Source organism: Desmodus rotundus, chromosome 8, assembly GCF_022682495.2.
Source record: "Desmodus rotundus isolate HL8 chromosome 8, HLdesRot8A.1, whole genome shotgun sequence".
Classification (NCBI taxonomy): domain Eukaryota; kingdom Metazoa; phylum Chordata; class Mammalia; order Chiroptera; family Phyllostomidae; genus Desmodus; species Desmodus rotundus.
In genome coordinates, this window is record NC_071394.1 from 116,044,148 (window position 1) to 116,067,052 (window position 22,905).

At 39.0% G+C, this 22,905-nt stretch overlaps 1 long non-coding RNA gene across 1 annotated transcript; it reads left to right on the plus strand.

Moving 5' to 3' along the window:
- The first annotated feature begins 13,220 nt into the window (after window positions 1-13,220).
- LOC128781500 (uncharacterized) lies at window positions 13,221-17,415 on the plus strand. Its single transcript, XR_008427482.2, has 3 exons — window positions 13,221-13,405; window positions 15,067-15,175; window positions 17,321-17,415. It is a non-coding gene; the product is annotated as an uncharacterized lncRNA (long non-coding RNA).
- Window positions 17,416-22,905: the final 5,490 nt, after the last annotated feature.

The window sequence follows — 22,905 nt, forward strand, 5'->3', positions numbered from 1 at the left end:
TCTTTTATTTCAGTGTATCGATAATTCAGTCAATGTTCAGCATGTAACAGTCACACAATTTCAGTTGCATACAACTGTAAGCGTTTGTTTTTGGCCCATGAGCCTGTGGGTTGTCTGGGCTGCTTTGCTCCATGCTGGGGAGGCAGTGTCTACCTACCCAGGGTACGCTTTTCTTGTGACAAAGACCTCAGTGCAATAGCTTAAGCCTAATGCATAAGCACACTTAACATTTTTCAGGTGGCATGGCTCACTGGCTAAAGTGACAGCCATGAGCCACTTTGGCACACGGCTGTCCCAAAGCTGAGGGGCAGGGAAGCTTACTCTTTCCATCAGGAGGCCTTAGAAAGGGTTGGGTGTATTATTGCCACAGTTCGTGAGATTTTTGTGACTGAGGGATATACAAATCCCATGAATTTTCCACAATAAGCATTTATAGTGGGTAGCTATTTCTTTAGAAAGATTATAGAACACAAATTGATTTTGGAGAATGTGATTACTGAGATGATGAAAAGGAAAGCAAGGCACACAATGTTTTCTGTTCAAGCTGTCAGATGCATTCCAATTTCCGTAACAATGGTAAATAATTTTAGCAGGGTAGAAAATCCATTTTCTTTGAGGAATCAGTGAACTATAGATAAATTTGTCAGTATCAATTGTCTGGAATTTTAGTTTTCTGGAAGCACAATAATTTTACAATGACAGCTAATATACGAGAAAATCAACTAAGATAGAGAAAACTATTGGCACTATTGTATATTTCTGTGATAATGGGATTGAAATCAAATAAAAAGGTAAGACGCCTGATATCAAAGCTCTACTTTTTCCTTCCCTGCTTTGTTTGGGCTGGAGGTGTTCATTTGAGAGTCATTACTATATGGGTAGTGATAAAAACTCATGAGTAGATCAGATCACTCAGGGAAAATGGGTAGAATGAGAAAAGGCAAGTAGAAAGCAGCACTTCTTGAACTTGAATGCGCACATCAATTACCTGAGAATCTTGTTAAAATGCATATTCTGCTTCAGAAGTTCTGGGGTGAGGCCCAAGATTCTGAATATCCATCAAGCTCCCAGATGCTGCTGGTCCATGGACTGCACATGGAAAACCAAGGAGGTAGGTGGTTGAAACTTAAGAAACAACAGCATTTAAATAATAAGCAAAGGAAAAAAAGCTGCAAAGAGATTGTTAAAAGCAGACAAAATAGAAGAAATCAGTAGAGTTATTTGTGTCATGAAGTGAATGGTAGGAAGATTTTCCAGACAGACAGCATTTCAGCTCTTAAATGTTGCTGAGGAAAAAATAGCATAAAGATAGAACAGTGTGTTGTATTTTCCAAGAAGAGGTACCTGATGATCTTAGGGCAGTTTTAATGGAGTAAGGAGGGTAGATTGCTTAAATAGGATGCAGAGAAAGCCAGCAGTAGAAATAACTGGATGTATATGATTTTCTGTGAACAGAAATTTAAATATGTTTACATGCTGAAGCAGAGAAGAAAGGTTAAATATGCAAGGGATGATGAATTGATGGAGCAACTTCTGAAAAAGGTGGGAGGTGACTAGAACTAGACTTATGCAAGAGGCAGAAAAGGATGGATAAAGGTTGAAGTCTGAAGGAGGAAACCGATTTAGGAAAACAGTGCTTATGTGAGGCTTCCATTTCCCTATGAAGAAAGATTCGAGTTGTCCACGGCAAAATGACAGAGGAAGGTGGCATGCACAGGTAGCAAACTTAAGGAAAATGGTGAAGTTGTAAAATAGCTGTGGAGGACAATGGAAAAGGGAATTAATCAGGATTTGGGGGTAGTATGAGTTTCCAGTTGAGGATTGAAGCCTTGAATTTGTGATGGTTCCAATGTTCTGAGTTCTGTGATTTTTCTCCAAGAGGGACCTCAACAGCCTGGGTGCAAGTGCAGAACAGACGATTCACGGTTGTGTTTTCAGTGAGGAGGTGTAATAGTCCACAAATGGAGCTTCGGATTCTTGGCACACCTGCTTGGGTGCACCCACACCCACAGGTAATCTTGGAATTTGACATTAAAATACTCAGGATAGAATTGTATTTATTGTACTAGTAAATGAGGCTTTGGATTTAGGGGGATCACGCCAATTCCCAGCTCAAAGAGATATTGGAGAGCTACCAGCAAAAATTAAAAGCCAAGAAATTTTATTCTTTAGATCTTCACGAGCCACTATCATAGCCACTAGCCACACATGGCCACTGGAAATATGGCTAGTCTAAATTGAGATGAGCTATCAGTCTAAAGTTTACATAGGATTTCAAGACCCACTACTAAAAAGTAAAGTAAAATATCTCACAAATAATTTAAAAATGTTGACTACTTGTTGAAATGACCAGATGTGGGCAATATCAGGTTTAAAAAGCATGTTATTAAAATTACCTTTTATTTTACTTTCTGAAATGTAGCTGCTTGTGAATTTAAATTTATACCTGTGGCTCACGTGATATTTCTGTTGAATAGTGTTGCTCCAGATGCTTCTCTTCTTTGGATCAATTAATCTTTACTCTCAATTACTCTGTATTGGTGCTGGTTATGCTCATCAGTGTTCCAATGATATGGCTAATCCAGGTCTTTTCTAAGTTCTACCTGAATCCAGCTGGCAGCTGACTTTACCACCCACTTTTTTGCTTGCTGCCATTTGGAGGAGCAATTGAGTCACATCCTTGGATTAACCGTAAATCATTTGGATTGGCAACCTGCCAGTTATGCAGGAGCTAAAAGCCTGACCCAAACAATGAAACTAGTTCTTTCTCTGTGTTGAGCTGATTCTCTCTTATTGGAGATAGACTTTTAAAAACATTCCTGCAGTAAGCTGAGAGAAGGATTCTGATTGGCCCTACTCGTGTCCATTACATGCACATTCCTGAACCAATTTGCTCCCGGGGTCAGGGGGATGTTACACTTGACTGATTCCATTTGGGTCACACGCCCCAGCCTACGACTAGTGGAGAGAGTTTTTTACCAAAAAAAAAAAAGGAGAGAGGAAAGTGTATATGATAAGCAGACATGAATAGCTAACTAGAGTCTACCTTCAGCAGTAAGAAGTCAGGCCTAAGCCTCTTACTTGAAGGGCAAGTTGAGGTCTGCCTCTGTTTGTTTGAATTTATTTTTTTTTAAGATTTTATTTATTTATTTGTGGAGAGAGGAGAAGGGAGAGAGAAAGACAGGGAGAGAAGATTTGATCGGTTGCCTCTTGCATGCCCCCAACTGGGGACCTGGCCTGCAACCCAAGGATGTGCCCTGACTGGAAATTGAAACCGTGACCTTTTGGTTTGCAGGATGACGTCCAATCCACTGAGCCACACCAGTTGGGGTGCTTGTTTGAACTTAAATAGGCTAGAGTTCACTCGCACAAACGTGTGCAACTTTGAAGACCAAATCATCCTAAGTTGTAGGTTAGGCAACCTGAAAGTAAACCATTGATGCTTTCCTAACATCATTTGCTCTGCTTTAAGTCTTGTATAGTATTTGTGTGGTTTCATTTGGCAAAGGCATAGAAAGTACTTAGCTGTAAATTCTGAGTAATTATATGCTATTGTAAGTGACTGAGCCATTACGCACAGTAAGTTAGTTTACAACCTGTCATAGAAAAGAGCCTTTGGATTTATCCTGTAATTAGTCTAGATTTGCTACAACTATGTTCCAGAAAAATGTCTCTTGGACAATTTTCAAAAGATTTAAGAATTAAATTTATATTATTTGAAATCATGTTGTAGCATTGCATGAGAAAAGTAATTTTTGGAATTGGTCAAATGAGGGTGTGGGAGTTCTCGTTGAAAGGAAAATAATTTAGAGATATGAGATATTTAATTGCTTCTGTTCATCAGAAGGTTTTAAATTTGTATTGTATGCTTTTTTTTTTTACCTGTTGATTTTGGGATATGAGAACAATAATTGAAAAATGTGAGGCTATCTCTAGCTTCAACTTATAATTAAATTAATTTTCATAGCCATTACTATCCTCAATGTTTCTCCGTTCATTTCACCATCCCCATGAGGAAGGTCATGATGGAGAAATGGAGAATCAGAGATATTAAGAAGTTTTTCTAAGGTCATACAGAGAGTAAGCGGCAGATCTGGGACTTAAACCTAAGTCTTCTATGTGAAATAAGGTGCTTTTTGGCTATGCATGGCAGGGCACCTGGCTAATAGTGGCTTAAACAAAAAAAGATATCTCATAATCTTACATAAAAAGAAGACTAGAAGCAAGTGGTTCTAGGTTAGTTCAAGGAGCTAGACTCCTTTCTCTTTGATTGTCTTTCCCTCCAGACCACAGGATGACTGCAGCAGCTCCAAACATCACATCTTCTCCCACGGAATCAATAAAAAGCAGGAAGAGATGCCATCTCTTTCTTGTCTCCTCCCTTCCTCTCCCATTTTTTCTCTCCCTTTTTCTTTTCCCTTTCCCTTTTCCTATCCCTGCCTGTCTCTCTCCTCTGCTTCTCTCTTTCCCCTCCCACTTCTTCTCCCTTTCTTTCTCTCTCTCTCTCCATCTCTCCCCACACTCTCTTTTACATTCTTCCTTTCTCCTCTCTCTTTAATTAGGAGGTACATCTTTCAAAGAGAGAATCCTCCGAAGATTTCTCCATGTATCTCCTTTTCCAGAACTTGGTTAATTCTCTAGTTGTAAGGAAGGCACAAGAGTAAATATTGGGTATTTTTAGTTTCTCATTGAAGCCAGGTTTCTCTGTGAAAGATGCCAGTATTGGGAAGGGAATGTGGGGTTGGTATCCTATAGTGTCTACTACATTTCTGTCAATTCGGTGTTCTTTTAATGTTATCTTATCAGATTTCTTTTTTCATTGCTCAGAAATAGAATTTATTCATTAATTTGGAAACCATTTATTGAGAGCCCACTCTTTACCAGATAGTACAGTAGGTATTAAAGTTGAAGCTTTAATAATTAATAGATGCTGTTCTTTCCTTTAAGGAATATATAATCTATGAAGGAAGGCAAGACCTGAGAGAAAATACTTTAAATTGTAAATCAACATATAAGGGCAATTGTATTGAAAAAATGAACTACAGGAGTTTAGAGTAAAGAAACAAGTATTTGCTACTCAAGAACTAAAATGAATGTATCACCAATGCAGCAATCTATAGAAAGCCTGGATGCAATAAGTCGCTTGATAATGTTACCAAGCGGTTGCAGTGCATGTTAACATGCAGATAGCTGGAATCACCGCTTTCTAGAAAGTGGGGGACAATGAGTGAAAAAATGGGGCAGCTAAATTTGTGTGCATAGTCATACTGAGCCAAGACCAAGGTATATACATTAGATTCTTTCGACAACAAACCCTTTTCATGAACTTTTAAGTAGTCTTAAGGAATAGTCACCGTGGTACACTGGCCAATTTTGTGTCAAGTATTAAGCAAGCCTAATTATCACTGCTTTTTTTTTCATTAACATATATTCTTTTTGGTACTTTGTGGCTATGATTCTTTTTTGGGGGGCATAGTCAAAGATGACTATGGACTGTCTACAGCTTTGGGAGCAAGGTTTCAAGCCACTAGAAGCATGGGCCCAGGGCAACTAGGTGCTTGTTTCCCACCATTGATGTTTGAGTCCGATAGATGAGATGGATCTCCTCCATGAAATGTGGTTTTGACATTGAGATAGCTTTAGAGGCAGAAATTCTTCATATCACTTTGCACTTAGAGGATATTCTTCAAAATATGAACCTTTTGGCTCTTTGAGGATAGACTCTTTGTCATGTACGTTAAAAAATATCCAAAAATCCTCCTGTAGTCCTTGATATAGCACATTGTTTATGGTAAGAACTCAATAAATGATTGTTTTAGTAAATGAATGATTATTTCTTAGAGACTTCCAGAAAATGATTAAAAATAATCTCAAATTCAAACATCTTCCTTATTGGTCATTGAGAGACTCAGAACTAATAAAAAGTTGCTTTTGTAATACAAATACATGGTGTTGTAAAACAAGTTTGGCTTAAAAAATTTCAAAAATATTTATTGTGAAATAAGACAAACAAAAAAGTATAGAGCATAACATAGCGAGCACTATCCAGTTTAATAAAAAAATAAATTCATTTTTAAAGAAATATTTACTGCGTTTGCTGTGGATAAAAAGTAGCCCTTCCAGTCTAAATCTTGTCAATGAATCAAGAATTAAGGTAAGAGGAAAGGCCTATTTTCCCTATATTTAATCCTATATATAATCCTAAAGGTAAGTTATTTACTTATTACTTGAAAAAAGTAATAGGTACTTTAGCAAGTAATAGGTAAATAACTGTATTTGCTTCTTTAGCAAATTGCTTTATTGCTTCTATAAAAGTAACATTTGTACATTATAAAAAATTCAAGTAACAGAGAAAAAAAACAAGTATCCAAAACTCTACATTTCAAACAAAAAGACAGATTACATTGTTTCAGATATTTTTTTTATTGCTACCATCTCATTTATTGTTGTCCAAGTACAGTTGTCTCCATTTCCCCGCCACCACTTTGCCCCGCTCCACCCACCCTCACCTTCCACCTCAATCCTACCCAGCTTTGGCTTTGTCCACGGGTCTTTTGTACTTGTTCCTTGACCTTTCACCTTCTTTCCCCTGTTATCCCCTCCCCCTCCCCTCTGGTCGTTGTCAGTTTGTTCTTTATTTCAATGACTCTGGTTATATTTTGCTTGCTTGTTTGTTTTGTTGATTAGGATCCACTGATTAGGATAGGTGAGATCATATGGTATTTGTCTTTTACTGCCTGGCTTATTTCACTTAGCATAATGCTCTCCATTACATCCATGCTGTCATGAAGGATAGGAGCTCCTTCTTTCTTTCTGCTGCATAGTATACCATTGTGTAAATGTAGCACAGTTTTTTTATCCATTCATTTATTGCTAGACACTTAGGTTGCTTCCAGCACTTGGCTATTGTAAATTGTGCTGGTATGAACATTTTATGTGTACATATATATTTTACACAAATGGGTTCATATAACTTATTTTATTCTGTAAGTTGCTTTTTTTCCTCCCCATTGTATAATATGTAATTGATATCTTTTAATTCTAGAAGAAAGGGATTGACATCAATTTTAGTAGCTACATAAGTTTTCATTTTTTTATATCACGATGTGCTTAAAAAGTCCCTATTCATAGATATTTACGTGTCCTAATTTTTTAATACTATAATCAGTATGTTGAACTTTTTGTTTTTTATCATGTTAAAATATTTCCTTGGGTAAATTGTTAGTATTGGGTATAGCGGAATGCACCAATGGCCTCATCACTTACTGTTCTGTGCCCTTTGCCGTATAATTTTTCAGCACTCTCTCACTGTGAGCAGGATGTCATGTCCCCCCCCCCCTTAGTTCAGATGATTTGTTTTGGCCAATGGGATGTTAGAAATGTAATACGAGCAGAGTCTTAAAAAGTGTTTCTGCAGTTGAGCTTTTGCCACTGCCCTGAGAAGGATATTCCTAGCTAGTCTGCTGGTTCTGGAAGGAGAGTGAAAGCAGAAGTCCCCAGGTACTGACTCAATAAAGCTCTGACAAATCAGATCCACCCACCCACTCAACCCACATATGCTTGAGTGAGCCCAGCAAGATCAGCAGAACCCCAAAGCCAACCCATGGATATGTAAACACTAAATACTTGTTTTTATATGCCAATGAGAATTTGCAGTGGTTTGCTACACAGCATTAATATAGTAATAGAAAACTGATATATTGTGATTTACCTATTTATTTTTTTATTGGTACATATATTTATTTGCAGTGTTTTAAGCCTTGACATATTTTTCTGGATTTTTTCAAGATAATAAGCTTCAAGCCGAAGTGATAATGTACATCCACTATAATTAAATAAATGTAAAAGAACAAAACAAACAAGCAAAACCCTCCTTATTAGTTTCTACATCTCATTCTTATCTTGGCCTTTTGTATTTACCTTGGCTATTTATTTTTCATATAGATGAAAATATTTTCAATGGTAAAAAGGAAGATGAATAATTACCTCTGCAATTACAGAAATAAAATGGATAAGTTAAATTACTAAGGACAGGGAAAATGACCAAACTGATAAATTAAATTTACTTTTAAAGTTGACTTAAGAGATTATTTATTTTACTTATATTTTTAATCAGTCTCATCAACCCTTTAGTTTCCGGCCCCAGTAAGCATTATTCTACACAAATTTAGGGACATAACTCTGACTTCATTTTTCTAGCCTTGCACCATGGACCCACATTAATATTTATGCTGAACTAATAGAAAGATTCTGTCTGTTCTCACTTTAGACTTTGAAATGAGATAATTAGTTTCCATAAATTAAGCAGGATTGAATTTCAATGCCTATTTGGTCCCATTATCCTTGAAATCCACAGATAATCCCCAAACCTTACTTGAGTGATTAAATACCAAGTATTACCAAGACTTAATGCCATGGATTAAATACCAAGCCTTCCACTCAGAATTGTAATAAAGGAGTAAGATGGACATTTTAAAGTTTCATCTCCTTGCCCCTTCTCCAACCCATCACTTTTCGACTGTCTTGATTCTTTCAGATCATCAGTTCTGCCTTCTGGCTTCTTTGCCTTCTCTATTCAATCTGAGTCCCATAATCCATCCCTTCACCCACATTCCTCACCTCAAGTTCTCTCATCTGTTAATCCCTCCGCTACACCGACTGCGCCAGCCCTCAACTCAGGGCAACCCAACCCTCCCCAGGTGGACCTCATAGAGGGGCAAATCTACCATTCCCACCGGCCCTGGCTCTACCCTTATACCCAGCACTATTGGCAGATGGCCAGTTTTGAAGAGGAAATGGAAATCATCAGAGTGAATATTTCTTAACTTTCATTGTTCTTAATCTTCATGGCTCCAGGCTTTCTACCTCCTGTCTACCCTCTACATTGCCATTCATTATTTTTCTAAAATGTGGTCACGTTGCTCCCCTGATTAAAAACATCCTGTGAATCTCTTGTGCCTATAAATTCTGCTCATGACATCCAAGTCTTTTATAATCTGTTGGCCACCAATTTTCCAGGTTCACTTTCTGCCTCTAGCTATAGGGAACTGAGGAGGCTAGGAGGGAGTGGAAGGTAACTGGGAACTAGAAGGAGTTGACAGGCAGCCGGGGTAGAACTGGCTGTCAATCAAGGCCAGATGAGTGTGGTAATTTGTGCAATTCCATGCAGGCACCACGTTCTAGCAGGCTCTGCTCGGAAGGAATAAAGTCACAATTTGAAAGGGAAGGGAGGTGTTTTAGGCTGGATTTCCCCCAGAGCAGAACTTGAGATCCAAGTTTGTGTGAAGTCAGTTTATTTGGAAATATGATCCCAGGGAGCAGGGGTGCGGAATGGAGGAATAAAACAAAAGAAACAAAGAAAGTCAATACAAGGGTGCGTTAGAGGCATCTCATGTTGCATCTAGAGAAACTTTGAGAGGAGCCTTATGGAATGCATCTAAGAACTGTTTTCTTGGGGCGGGGGGAGGCAAGATGGGAGCATTTACTCATTGACTTCTGAACCCCATGGTCAAGGATGTCCTCGCTGATGTAAACTCCCCTGTGGTTGGGATCAAGACAGCATGGATTCCAAGCGATTGGGAAGACCACACAGGTTAGCCTCAAAGGAATCCCCAGGCAGAAAGCACGAGGTATGCAGTGCAGCCTAAGGCAAGTTATGATTCATTTGCCCCCGCAGGAAGGAGGTCAAAGCCTGCACAGAACTAGCATTGCAGCAGTGGTTAATGTAAGAGATAGGGTTAAGAAGATTCCAAAATGTGCACAAGAAGCATCCAATTCAGGAGGTGATGTGCTGAGCCAGAGTCACTGAGAGAAACCCACCTGAGACAATAAGAAAGCAAGTGGGACACAGTCAAGGCCTCAACTCAGAACCTTGCCATGGCTCCTCATTGCCCTCATTGTGAGAATCAAAGTCCTTACAAATGCCCCAAAAGACAGCAGGTCATCTGTTCTCCCTTTTACCTTTCTGATCTCATTTCCGTCTTCTCTCCTTTGCACTTCACTGGTCTGCTTGCTGTGGTTCCCTGCCTTAGGACATTTGCCTCGGCTCTGCCCAAAGGAGTTTTCCTTGCGTGGGATTCTTAGAGGCCCAACTTTCTTCCTTCATCTCTTTGTTCACATGCCACTCTTCCAAAGGGGCTCAGCCTGATCACCTGTTTAAAATGTCACCCTCTTACAATCTTCCTGCTCCTTACCTGTCCTATTTTCCATAGCATTTCATCACCTTCTCACATATAAAATTGACTTCTTTAGTAGACTTATTATTTATTTTTATCTCTACCATTGCAGAAGGCAAGCTCCACAAGGGCTGGCATCTTTGACAGGTTAGCTGGTGAATGTAACCCAAGTACCTGAAATAGTGATGAGCACACAGTTGGTGCTCAGAAAAATTTAATTTTTGAGTAAGAAAATGAAACAGCAACACTCTCTGAAGAGAATTCTGCCTTTAAGAAAGGGGCTCCCAGTTGTGCTCTTTGGGGCCCACGTAGTTTGCAACCCATGCAGCAGGAACACCAGCTGCCTGGTCCTAACTGGAGCAAGGACAGAGATGGGCTGGAATTTTAACTATGACCTTCCTTAGCTTGAAATTCCAGCAGAGCAGTGGTGAAAATCAAGCAATTTGTTGGCCTAACATATTTACAAATGACAAACTACAGCTGAGAAGCTTTGAAAGGAAGGCAAAAATCTGTCCCAGAAAGGAAAATAATCACGATTATGATACATTTGATCATGACATATTTAGACGATGCTTTAACTTACTACATATCATGTCAATATAATAACAATCATTTACTTTCGGTAGGGGTTAAGATCCCCACCATAGAAAGAAATGCTTATTGATATATTTGTACTTTAAAAAAATGGGTAAAAATTATGTGATATATTCTTAACCATTTAAAGTATACAGTTCAGTGGCATTTAATATATTCACAAATGTTGCACAACTATGTCCTCTGTTTAGTTCCAAACATTTGATCATCCCTTAAAGAAACCTCATTCTCATTACACGGTCAGTCTCCATTACTCTCTCCCCACAGTCCCTGGCGACTACTAATCTGCTTTCTGTCACTATGGGTTTACTTAGTCTCCATATTTCATATAAATGGAATCATAAAAGATGTGAACTTTTGTGTCTGGCTTTCTTTACTTCTCATAATGTTTTCAAGGTTCATTAGGTTGTAGCATGTATTAGTTATTTCATTCCTAGTAACAAATGACTACTATTCCAATGTATGATAAACCACATTTTGTTTATCTTTTCACAATTTCCTGGACATTTGGGTTCTTTCCACCTTTTGGCTCTCGTGAATAGTGCTGCTATGAACATTTGTGTACAAGTTTGTGTTTGAACACCTGGTTTCAATTCTTCTGGGCATATACGTAAGGGTGGAATGTATGCTATTTTTACCCACTTATTTTTCATTCTGCAATATATTTCCTGTAAGGCAAAAACTTTTATTGAGGTGGCATTAAATATGTTAGCTAAATTGGATATTAGATAACATTAAGAAAATTAGACTGTTGAGATGAGAAAGCAAAACTTTCAAATGAAATAGGTAAACCACAAGTTTCACATGTTGCTACAATTAACTTGAGAATTTGACTCCTAGGCATCTGGCAGGTGTCAAAGACTTTTTTCTAAGTTAGAAATGAAACCCTGATGTAAAATGCTTATACAAGCCATAAAACCTAAAAGACAGGTTGATTACATAAAAATGAAGAAATTCTGTAAACAAAGGAGTTAAAGATAATCAGGAAACTGAAGGGAACTATTGGTGACCTCAGTAACAAAAGGTCAATCAATGTCTTGAATATGAAAACAGAACTGACAAATCATACAACCCAATATATGAAAGGGTAAGAGGCATTTTATAAAAAAGGAAGCTCTTTAGTGGGGTGAGTATAGTAGGTTGAAAACAATTTAAAAGACTGATAACATTGCGCTGATGTGGAGGGAAGGTCAGTGTAAAACAGTGCTGGTCAGGGAGTGTATATCTTGGTAAACCTTCCTTGCAGGGCAAACTGGCAACATGTTATTAGCCAAAGAATAAGCACATCGATGTATGTGGAGTAATGAACAGAAACGAACTCGGATACACATCCTCACAGATCTTTGACAATGCAGCAAAGCCAGTTCAGTAGAGAAAGGATAGTCTTTTCGATGAATGGTGCTGGAACAATTAGAAGTACAACAGACCTCACACATTGTAGTAAAACCCCAGAACACTAGGGATATAAAGAAAGTCCTATAGACTACCAGTGATATAAAAAACCCAGAAGGATTACCTACAAAGAAAATCAGAATGATATCAGACTTTTTATCAGTAGTAATATTTGATGTGTAAAACCAATGTGTAGTATATTCAGAATCAATGGGAGACTTCTGTGGACAGAAAGCAACGGACACCAGTGCAACTTGCATACGCACCCTTTGGCTGTGTTGCAGCCTGCAGCTTACAAGGCTAGACCTAAACCGAGACAGAGAACTGGAGCTCGGCCTAAGCCTGGGGATCGGAGTACAATAATTTTCAAGAAAGAGAAGTGAAATCAGGGCATGTTAAGGGTGAAATGATTAGTGTGTTCAGTCTTGGTTAAGGTGATTAAATAATGTGAGTCTGGATAGCTATAATTTTCCTCAACTGTGTATTTATTGTCTTTCTTCCAATTGTGGCAGAGCAGTTTTCCAAGGTACTCATTTAACCACTGTGCCATACTGTACTTACCATAGAGCCTCTGGCAGCTGACAGGGTTTACTTTCAAGGAAGCCTTCTGGTCAGTGTGATCGCTCTCAGAGAATGACAGCTCCTTCTGCCATAAGACACCATTTCAACAGAGAGGCCTTTTCTCAAAAACAAAGTAATTTAGTCTGGTCGGTTAATCAAAAAGTATAATGCTAGGAGATGCAAGTTCGTCATGTGGAAAACTTCTGACGCATTATCTCATCTACTTACCAAATGGGTCAGGCGATGAAAATTACCCTGTCTACCACCAGATGGAATTTTATGCAAGCGCACTTGGAAATGTGCTAGGATAGTAAGAGAAGTTTCAAAGCACAGCTGGCGTGTCTGCCTAACCCAGGACCAGAAGAACCAAGTTTATGAGTGCTTGCCAGACAGCTGACCTCTCAGTTTAGCCAATTATGTAAATCGAGCCTGAAGAATGATTTGTAAGAGGCTCAGTTTCTTGTGGACACCCTGCTGTTGAAAAGCCCCGTCCCGGGTCTAGACTGTCCGAAAAAGTTTCTTGCTTCCTTTCCAGTTTGGATTTGATTTGATTTTCCTGACTTGTGCTTTCTCTCCTCAAGCAACTGGGGACATACCTTCGATAAGTTGATAACGTTCATTAAAGACACAAGATTGACAGAAACGGTGGAATTTTAACCATTGTGATACATGTTTAAGGACAGGTAGGAGTTCTTAAGAATTGATGAAATAACTTTTAAAGTGACGAATCACCACGCGTAGTTTGTTGTTGTTGTTTTGCTTTCTGGTTCCTTGAAGCCTAATGGGACTGTGAGCAAATGCCCTAGATGTGTGTGTGAAAGTTGTCTCGGGGGGTACCCCCATGCATCGAACAAGATTACTTTGAGTGGTGGAAGAGAACATACATTTCAGAGAGTCGTATGGGGCTGAGGAAGAAAATCCTTTTGAGCACGATCTCGGGAAGGAAAAGGGAGGAAGGGCAGGAAGCCCTGGGGCTTGTCGTTCTGAGAAAGCCTCTCACGGATCTGGAGGAGGTTTTGTCTGGAGGAGGTTTTCTCTTTTACCCGGGATGCTGCAGCTCCTGCCGCCAGCCCCTGCCACGCAGCCTCAAGCAGACGAACTCAGTGTTACATTTTGTGCTTCTGCCCAAAGTTTCATTTGGACAAAGTTACTTGCCTTAAAAAAATGTGTCAACACCACTTCCTTGACTCAGAATGATTTTAGCAACTTCGGTTCAGGGACAACATAGTTACTTACTTGATTTTGTAAAACTGTTTTATTTCCAAATATCTGTAATTTGTGGTTCCCTACTGTCTTTTCCCAGACATTTAACAGTAAAATTCCCCTGAACTTTATTTATATTTAACAGCTACTCTTGGAGTGTGGAGAAGGAAAAGTAAGAAATAGATGGGTAGGTATAGCTACCAAACTACTAAAAAAGATAAGGTGTGTACTTATGAATTAATATACAAAACCCACCCTATTTCTTATATAAAAATATTGTTTTATATAAACGATTAGAAATTCATATAGAAAATATAATGAAAGAGTTCATATATTATATTATATATTCATATTTGCATCAAAACCCATAAAATATCAATAAATAAAAACCCATTTGGAAGAATGCTGTAAAGCTCCATTGTGGGGCTAAAAGAAGAATCTTGAATAAACAAATTAAATACTTCGTTTTGAGGTAAGACTCAATATTTACCGTGCTTTGTTATTTAAGTACACCTCATGGAGGCTCATCTAAGACAAGAGATGAGTTAGGACGGTGCTTTCCTCAGTTTCATAGAACCTTGTCGAATGTGCCCCCTCTCCCTATCAGTTCCTCATGGTGGATATTAGCCTGTTTCCAATGTTTCTGTGTTGGGAAGATTTTATAAGAACTTGCTCATAGTTATTTTTATATACCCACCAAGGACATCCCTAGAGTGCAATTTCTGGCTCAAAAAGCCTACATATTTAAAATTTTGGCAAATAATATCAGACTGCCCTCCATAATGCCTTTTTCTTCATATCCCTATTAACACTGAATGTTACCTGTCTCTTAACATTTTGTTTCTCAGTCTACCAGACTTTCTCCAGTATATGTATTTCCTCCAAAGGGGCTGCTTACACTTCAATGTATTGGGTTGTCTTACAGATGACTAGTGGGTGCTGCTCACGTTTAATTATGGGCACTGGCCTCTTGTTACCTATCCTGCAAATAATTCCCTCCGACTTCCTAGTTGTCATTTAACTTTATTTCCCTTTTGCTGTACAGAGGTCCTTCATTTTTATGTAGTCATATGTAGTTATGTCTTTTAGATTTCAAAGCTTGTGTACATGTTTTACTTCTGGGTTTCATTTCTTACTTAAGACAAGCCTTCGACACCTGCCAGGGGCTTGGGAGCCAAAATCTCAATCTAATCGTAGCAACCATGTGCAACCCGTGGCTACCAGTGTTTGACTCGTGGCTTCTGCTCCAGGTAAGCAGACCGTGGCTTTGACTCCGCACACACCTGCCTCTCTCGAGTTCAGGGTGCCATTTGCCTTGCTGTATCAGTTTTCTGATGGGTCTGAGAAAAGTCATGGATTTTCCGTTTGTTCAGGTTTTTCTTGTTGTAAGATGGAAGGGACAACTTCCAATCATTTTACATGTTGAAGTTGAAATTGGAAGTCTTTTACTGCAAATTCCTTTTATTTAAGTGCTGAATGTGTTTATATGGCTGTAATTTAGGAAGACAAGGCCTCCTAGGAAGAGGTTTTAGGGGTGCCATATCAGGAATCCGTTTTAAATATGCAACGTCTGAAGGAGCTTTTAGACAACCAAGGGAAGATCGTGAGTGGTTGGATATACTGGTTTGAGTCAGGGAAAGAGTTGGGGCTGGAGATAAAAATTTCTGTATCAGCATCAGTGTAGTATTTAAAGTCTCTGGGAGTTTCCTGTCTCCCTCAGCTAATGTCCAGGATGCTGTAAGAATCTCAGTGATGTGGCTCTGGTCATTTCCCTGGCCTCTACTTCTCCCTTCTGCCCTATTCACTGAGCTTAAGCCACATGGACCTCTTTACTATTGCTCAAGACAACAAGGGCTGCTCCTGCCGCAGCCCTTGCCCTTGCTATTGCTATTTCCTCTGCCTTTAATGATTTTCCTCCGGGTGTCTTCCCTCACTTTCTCCAGGACTCAAAAGTCACCTCCTCAATGATGCCTTGTCTAAAATTATGTCCCTAAAATTCAGCCCCCTGGTGCCTCAGATCCCCCTTCTCCTTAGAATGTGTCACTATCTTACATTTGATGTATGTTTCTCTCATACATTTTCCCCAAGAGATTGTAAGCTCCATAGAGAAAGGAACTTTTCCTGTTTGCTTTATTATATTTCCAGGTTCTAGGTTCACATTATAAAAGTGAAAAGTAACAGGTGAAAAAAAGTTTAATAATATACTATTTTAACTCATTATACTCAAAGCATTATCATTTCAACATGTAATGGCTATAAAATTATTAATGAGATAATTGACATTCTTTGATATGTTTTAAGTCTTCAAAGTCTAGGGTGTTTATTAATTGTTCATATATTTTTAAATATATTTATTGATTATGCTATTACAGTTGTCCCATTCCCCCCCCGTCACTCCACTCCATCCTGCCCGCCCCCTCCCTCTCACATTCCCCCCCTATAGTTCATGTCCATGGGTCATACTTATAAGTTCTTTGCCTTCTACATTTCCTACACTATTCTTACCCTCCCCCTGTCTATTTTCCACCTATCATCTATGCTACTTATTCTCTGTACCTTTCCCCCACTCTCCCCCTCACACTCCCCTATTGACAACCCTCCATGTGATCTCCATCTCTATGGTTCTGTTCCTGTTCTAGTTGTTTGCCAAGTTTGCTCTTGTTTTTGTTTTAGGTGTGGTCGTTAGTAACTGTGAGTTTGCTGTCATTTTTACTGTTCATATTTTTTATCTTCTTTTTCTTAGGTAACTCCCTTTAACATTTCATATAATAAGGGCTTGGTGATGATGAACTTCTTTAACTTGACCTTATCTGAGAAGCACTTTATCTTCCCTTCCATTCTAAATGATACCTTTGCTGGATACAGTTAGGGTGTTTTTTATACTAACAGCACATTTCATTTGTACAAGCCACATTCCAAGTCCTCAATAATCCCCCTGTGACCGGAGGGTCTTGTACCAGACAGTACTATGCGACTTGCTATGTTAGCATTGGGATATTTTTTAAGGGGAGGTGGGACGTTACTGAAGGGTTTTAGATGGAGTTTAGAGATGGCACAATCAGTTTTGTATTAACACAAATTACCGCGGCAGCAGAGTGGAGAATGAATTGAGGGAACTGAGGATGTATGCAGGGAAACTGCTTCAGGACCCTCGGAGACAGATCAGCTGCGAGTCAGACATAAGTGGCTGGACAAGGGTGTTGCAGTGGGGACAGAAAATTTAAAGGGACAGTTAGCCAGTAAATTCTGTAGGGCTTGACAATAACTGGATTCAAATAGGCAGGTTAACTTTATAAGTCAGATAATAATTTGGTTATAATTGTTTTTTGTTCTCTATCAGACAGAAAACAGGTTTGACTAAAACACTGTTTTGAGTGTTTCCCCTTTATTTTCAGATACCGGTTTTGACTTTTGTGGAGTTGCAGGAGTACTCGGGCTATGCAGAACTTACTTCAGTTTCTAATGGATGAATCTAAATGGCCACACGATGGTGCCAAAAGCTTGGTAGTTACCATGGCTTTTCAGAACTGCTTGCAAATCCCTTTGTCTACAGAAACGTTGCCACTTTGCCTAAGTTATTTTTATTTTAATAAACAAACAAATTCTTTAAGCATAAATGAATTTTTTTGTGTGTTTTCAAAGTAATGTTTTATTTCTAATCATGTTTTTAAGTCAACAGGTAGACCTGACTTAGTTCTCTTTATCTTATGCTTGTAAAATTAGACTTTTCTAAATCCAGTGTAGCACAGTCTCAGAGTGGTGCAGGAGAGAAATACAACCCTATATTTATTTATTTAAGAATGAGACCGGTAAGGTCTGTATATAACAGCATTCCCACTCCTTTGGAATTTCTCTGCAGTATTTTGGAAGTTATACCAGACTTCCATTAGAGGTATTGAGTAGAGGTTAGAAGTATTCCCTAAAGCTGGTGAACCCAGATGCCTTGGTACAGTATTTGACATGATTAGTTAGAAGGAGTTCTGTACTCTCTACATAGTAGATTCTAAGTGAATATTTGCCAACATAGTGACTGCAAGTACGAATCAATGAAAACCCAAACAACCTGCTGGCCAAAGTCTGTCATTTTTTCTAAATTATGTAGCTAGTTTTTGTTGAGTACAAAGCATGGAGTGTAAAAAATTGTAAATATTAGAGATATAATTTTTAGCACATTCAGAGCAAAATTATACAGTATTGACAAAGACGATAGATTTCATCAAAATTACCATGATTGCTATTGACTCTATAATTTTGACCTTATTTAAGGGTATTGATTTTGTAAAAGAAGAAATAAAGAGAAGGAAGTCATAAATTTTTCAGATATGAATTGTTCTTGGATATTAATTCTCAGTTTCAGGAGTACTGATTTCATTAACCTTGAAGTATCAGAGTGTGGATAAAAGATTATGAATAGAAATTAACTCATGTCGATACCTACTTTAAATAGCAATCTAAATACCGTCAGAAGGGAAAGGGACTATTGTGACAAGTTTGGAGACTAGGCTGATGGGGGGCTTGAAGAAACAGTTGTGATGCCATCTAACGATCATCTGTTACTCGTTTAATTTAAAAAAGTATAAGGGAAAAAAGTGTCACCTCTGGATTTGTGTAGTAAGCTAGAGGCGGGCCCATGTTGTCCTCAGATCCAGGAGGAACACATTGGCAGATAGCTGGGGCGTCAAAGTCAGTCTGCACATGATCATACCCCTGGGAGTGAGTGGCAAATCAAAACTATTTGCATGTTCAAAGCTCCAGCAGATCCTTGGGGGCCTTCAAAGAGAAACAACAAAAAGCATGAATTAGCGTCTAGAGCGTTATTTCCCAATTACGTGGCGTCGCGTGAGACCTCTGTTCTTTGTAAAGTAACTGAAGCTCATTGTACCATCCTCACCTTCATCATCACCATCCCATCATTACTGTCATCCTTTTCATCATCATCGTTGTTATCCTGGCATCTTCGCTAGTGTTGGGAATTGCTTAATATGGTCACCTTTACATAGATTATCCCTTTTACTCTTCGGAGAAAGCATAGATTATTTTCCTTTTCTGACAGGTAGGGAAATTGAAACAAAGTAGAAGTGACTTCCCCAAGTTCACACAGGAGTCAGTGACAGAGCTGGGTTGCTTGGTGGCCTGTTCTTCCAACTCTGTGCTAATTACAACTCTCCTTTGGTATATCCGTGCATTCCTGGTGGTTTTGGTGTGAAGCATATTAATGATCAAATAGTATTATTACTCTTTTATTTGGTAATTTCCCTTTTGGGAATTTCATAAGGAACTACTCCTATAAAAGTAAAGTGAATAAGGGCAGTCATTGCAGCATTATTTATCATGGTATGTAGTTGGAAACTCCCTAAATGTCCAACAAATGAGAAAAGATTAGGTAAATAATGATGCATTACACAATCTTAAAGATTCATCAGGAGGCCTGTTTGGTAAAATAGGGTAATGCAGAGATTCATTATGTGAAAAACTGGATATACCTTTTAATTCACATTATATCAATTTAGTAAAACTTTGGATACATATGAAAAAAAGGGCAGAGGAATATAAAGCATATGTCAAATATTCTTTTCCTGTGGTGGATATTTTGGGTGAATTTTTTTTCTGTTATTGTTATTGTAATCTGTACAGAGATGAATAATGCATTTCAAATTTGTTCATCTTTTGATACAGATTATAAAAAATGCCTTGTAGGATCACTGTGAAGGCAAAACAAGAGAACACAAGTAAATGGTAGAAACTTAATAAACTGTAATGCAACCCAGATACTGCTATTAAAAAGTCAGGCTGGTCTGGCTGGAAGAAGAGCTCTTATATTCGAACTGAATGAAGTCCTGGGACACCAGGACAAGCAGGCTTGGCTGCTCGTGTTATCCACCCTGGTGATCTAGGCCAGCTTTGTTAGGCAAACTGCGGCCCACAGGCCAGATCCTGCCTGTCTATCTGTCTTTCCACGGCCTGTGAGCTAAGAGTGCTTTGCATATTTTTAAGAGGTTCAGAAGAAATTCAAAGAAGAATATTATTTCATGACATAAAAATTATATGAAATACAACTGTTGGTGTCCACAAATAAAGTTTTATCGGAGCACTGTAACATCTATTTATTTATATGTTGTCTGTGGCTGCTTTTCTCCTGCAACAGCAGAGTTGAATCATTGCCATAGAGACCATATGGCCCACAAAACTTAAAATATTTACTCCCTGGCCTTTTACCAGAAGAATTTTCTCATCCCTGATCTATGCCAGCTTTAGTCCTCCAGATCCTGTCCTTGCCTCGTGAGAATTTTATTCCATGGATTTTTCTTAATTGCCCTTATATAGTTAGAAATGCTACTTTTTCTTAATATTTAGGTTGAAAAAATATTTTCACAATATTAGGGAGGGGGGCCATTGAGTAGCCATGCGTCCGATCAGGCTTCATGGCGATGTTTGCTAACCTGCAAATAACCTCTCCTGGTCGCCACTCAGTGGGAGGTATAAGACCCATGTTAGGCGTCAGAAGACCCAGTCTTTGTCCTGTTCAGTGTTCGATTCACCTGTAGAACACTGATTCCGGTCCCTCATCTGTAGTAATGAAGCCAAATGAATCATTTCTGCGGTCTCTTCGAGCTCTACATTTCTATAATGACTTGTGTCATTTTAATAGTTGGTGGTTCGTCATGGCCACTATTTCTGCTTCTTGTATGATCTTTCTGACTTTGGGACAAGTAGTCACTCAAGTTTAAGGCCAGGAATCAAAATGTAAATGTCTACATGGCCCAGACAGCTGAAATAAGTGAGGGAAGCCACCTGAGGGAATAAAGAAGCCACGCTAAGCATGATGGCAAGGTGCAGAGTGCCTACGCCATCTGAAGGGCTCAGCTGTAACAGACTCTAGCTGACTGCTGTGTGTTACTAGGTCTTTCGTATTTTCAAGAGTTAATAGGCAATATGGATTTTCATATGAAATTGAATGTTTGAGTATAGACAACAAATTTAAAATAATAAAAATACAGTATAGCTCCTGCACCCCCCAGCCCCTGAATACAGGATGGCATCTTGGTTGCCATTTTAAAAACTCTTGCATCTGAGTGCAGGAAATTCTTCATACCTCCCCACTGAGGATGGACAGTAGAGTTCCTCCAGGAACTCTCGTCTATCTGGAACCCCCCTCTCCAGAGTGTGGCACCAAGCTGGGATGGCTGAACACGTATATCCAAATGGGCATGGGCCTCGCAATCACTTAGAACTCGTAGGATTTAAAAGGCGTTTGGTATCATGGCTCCGATTTTTGACAATACTCTTTCCAAAACGTTTCATAGAAGTAACACCTTCTCCCCTTGGTACGCCCTTTAAAACTGGTCTTTTTTTTTTTTTTTTTTTCCTGGTTTCATGTTGTTAGCTAGAACAAAGTATTTAGCTCAGTTAGGGCACACCATTGAGCTCAAGAGCCTGGGCCTGTCATGTAAACAACCTCTGAATCCACTGTTCTTTTTTTTCTGAGCCACGGTGATATGCAATGGATTTATTTATTCAACAAATATTTATCGAGGAGCTGCTGCAGCTGTTGGGGATGCAGCGGCGAACTAAGTAAAATGCTGCTGCCACAAGCCATGCATTCTGGAGAGGAGATTACAACGGATAAAGACATAAAGTGCTAGTGACAAGTGCTGAGGAGAAAAATGAAGTCGAGTAGGGGAGTAGGAGTATTATTTTTGATGGCACGGTTGTGGTCAGGGAGGGCTTCCTCTCCGAGGAGGTGACATTTGACCAGAGACCCAAATGAAATGACTAAGCCATTGGAATATTTCTAGGCAGAAAGAACAGCAAGAGGAATATTTCTTGGTGCGTTTGAAGAATGTCAAGAATGTCAGTGTAGATGGAGAACAGTTAGCCAGGGGAACCCTAATCGGAAATGTGCTTTAGTAGTTAGCTAGATCACATCACGTAGACATCGTGGTTTAAAAATGAAGGAAATGCAATCACTGGAGGGGTAACAGCATCTGATTTACCTTTTATGAGGCTGTCTCTGGCTGCTGTAGGAGCAAGAGTTTGCAGCAGAGATACCTGTTGGAGGCTATTGCCAATAATGCAGGTAGATGGGTGATGGACTAGGTCGGTAGAGGTGGTTGTGCCGAGAGCTGTTGGATCTGAATGTATTCACAGTGGGTAGAGGTAACTCCTGTTCATTGGTTAAGGTAACTCAGAAGCTATTTGCTCTGAGAAATATTTCTTGCGCTCTTCTTCCATGCTGAGTTGGGTTTCCCTTTTCTGTGATTCCCCCAAGCAGCCCCTGTTCAATTCTAATCAGAATGTATTTTATTGAAATGCTTTATTGTATGTCTCTGTCTGTCTGTGAAGTCTTCTGTGGAGATCCAGGGCCCTGCCTCATTTCTGTCTCGTGCCTGGAACTATGCCTGCATGTAATTCTGTTTAATGAATGTCGGTTGAGTGAATATATAAATCAATAAATTGATAGGAAATGTTGGAAGGAAAGAAATTGATAGGAAGATAAGCTGAATCAAGTATCATAACATCTGTGGCTTGTAATTTTGCCAGAGAGTTTTTGTGACCCTCCAAGAGCCTGGATTTGCTTAGTGGTCAGGCTTTTCTTGGTGGTCTTCTTCTGTCCCAATAAAACAGATTAACTGAAAACTTCATTCATACGAATAGAATCTCAGGACCCCCTGTGCATCTAGGACTCCATGATACAGCAAATTACTGAGTATGCAACTTCTGAAATTTAATAAAAATACTTTTTGATTTTTCTCTGCCGTTGAGAACAGACAGCAATTTGAAGCTTATTGATGGTGGAGGGATAATTATAGACATGCCATTTATTTCTCAGCTTCTCTGAAACCGAAGCATTTAAATAATATGCCATATATTTATACAGCCCCACATTCCACGTCTCAAATTTTTCTTCCCTTTGGATATGAGATTTAGAGGAAAAAAGTGTCAAAATGATCTTACTGGAGAAAGAACTTACCGGAGAAAC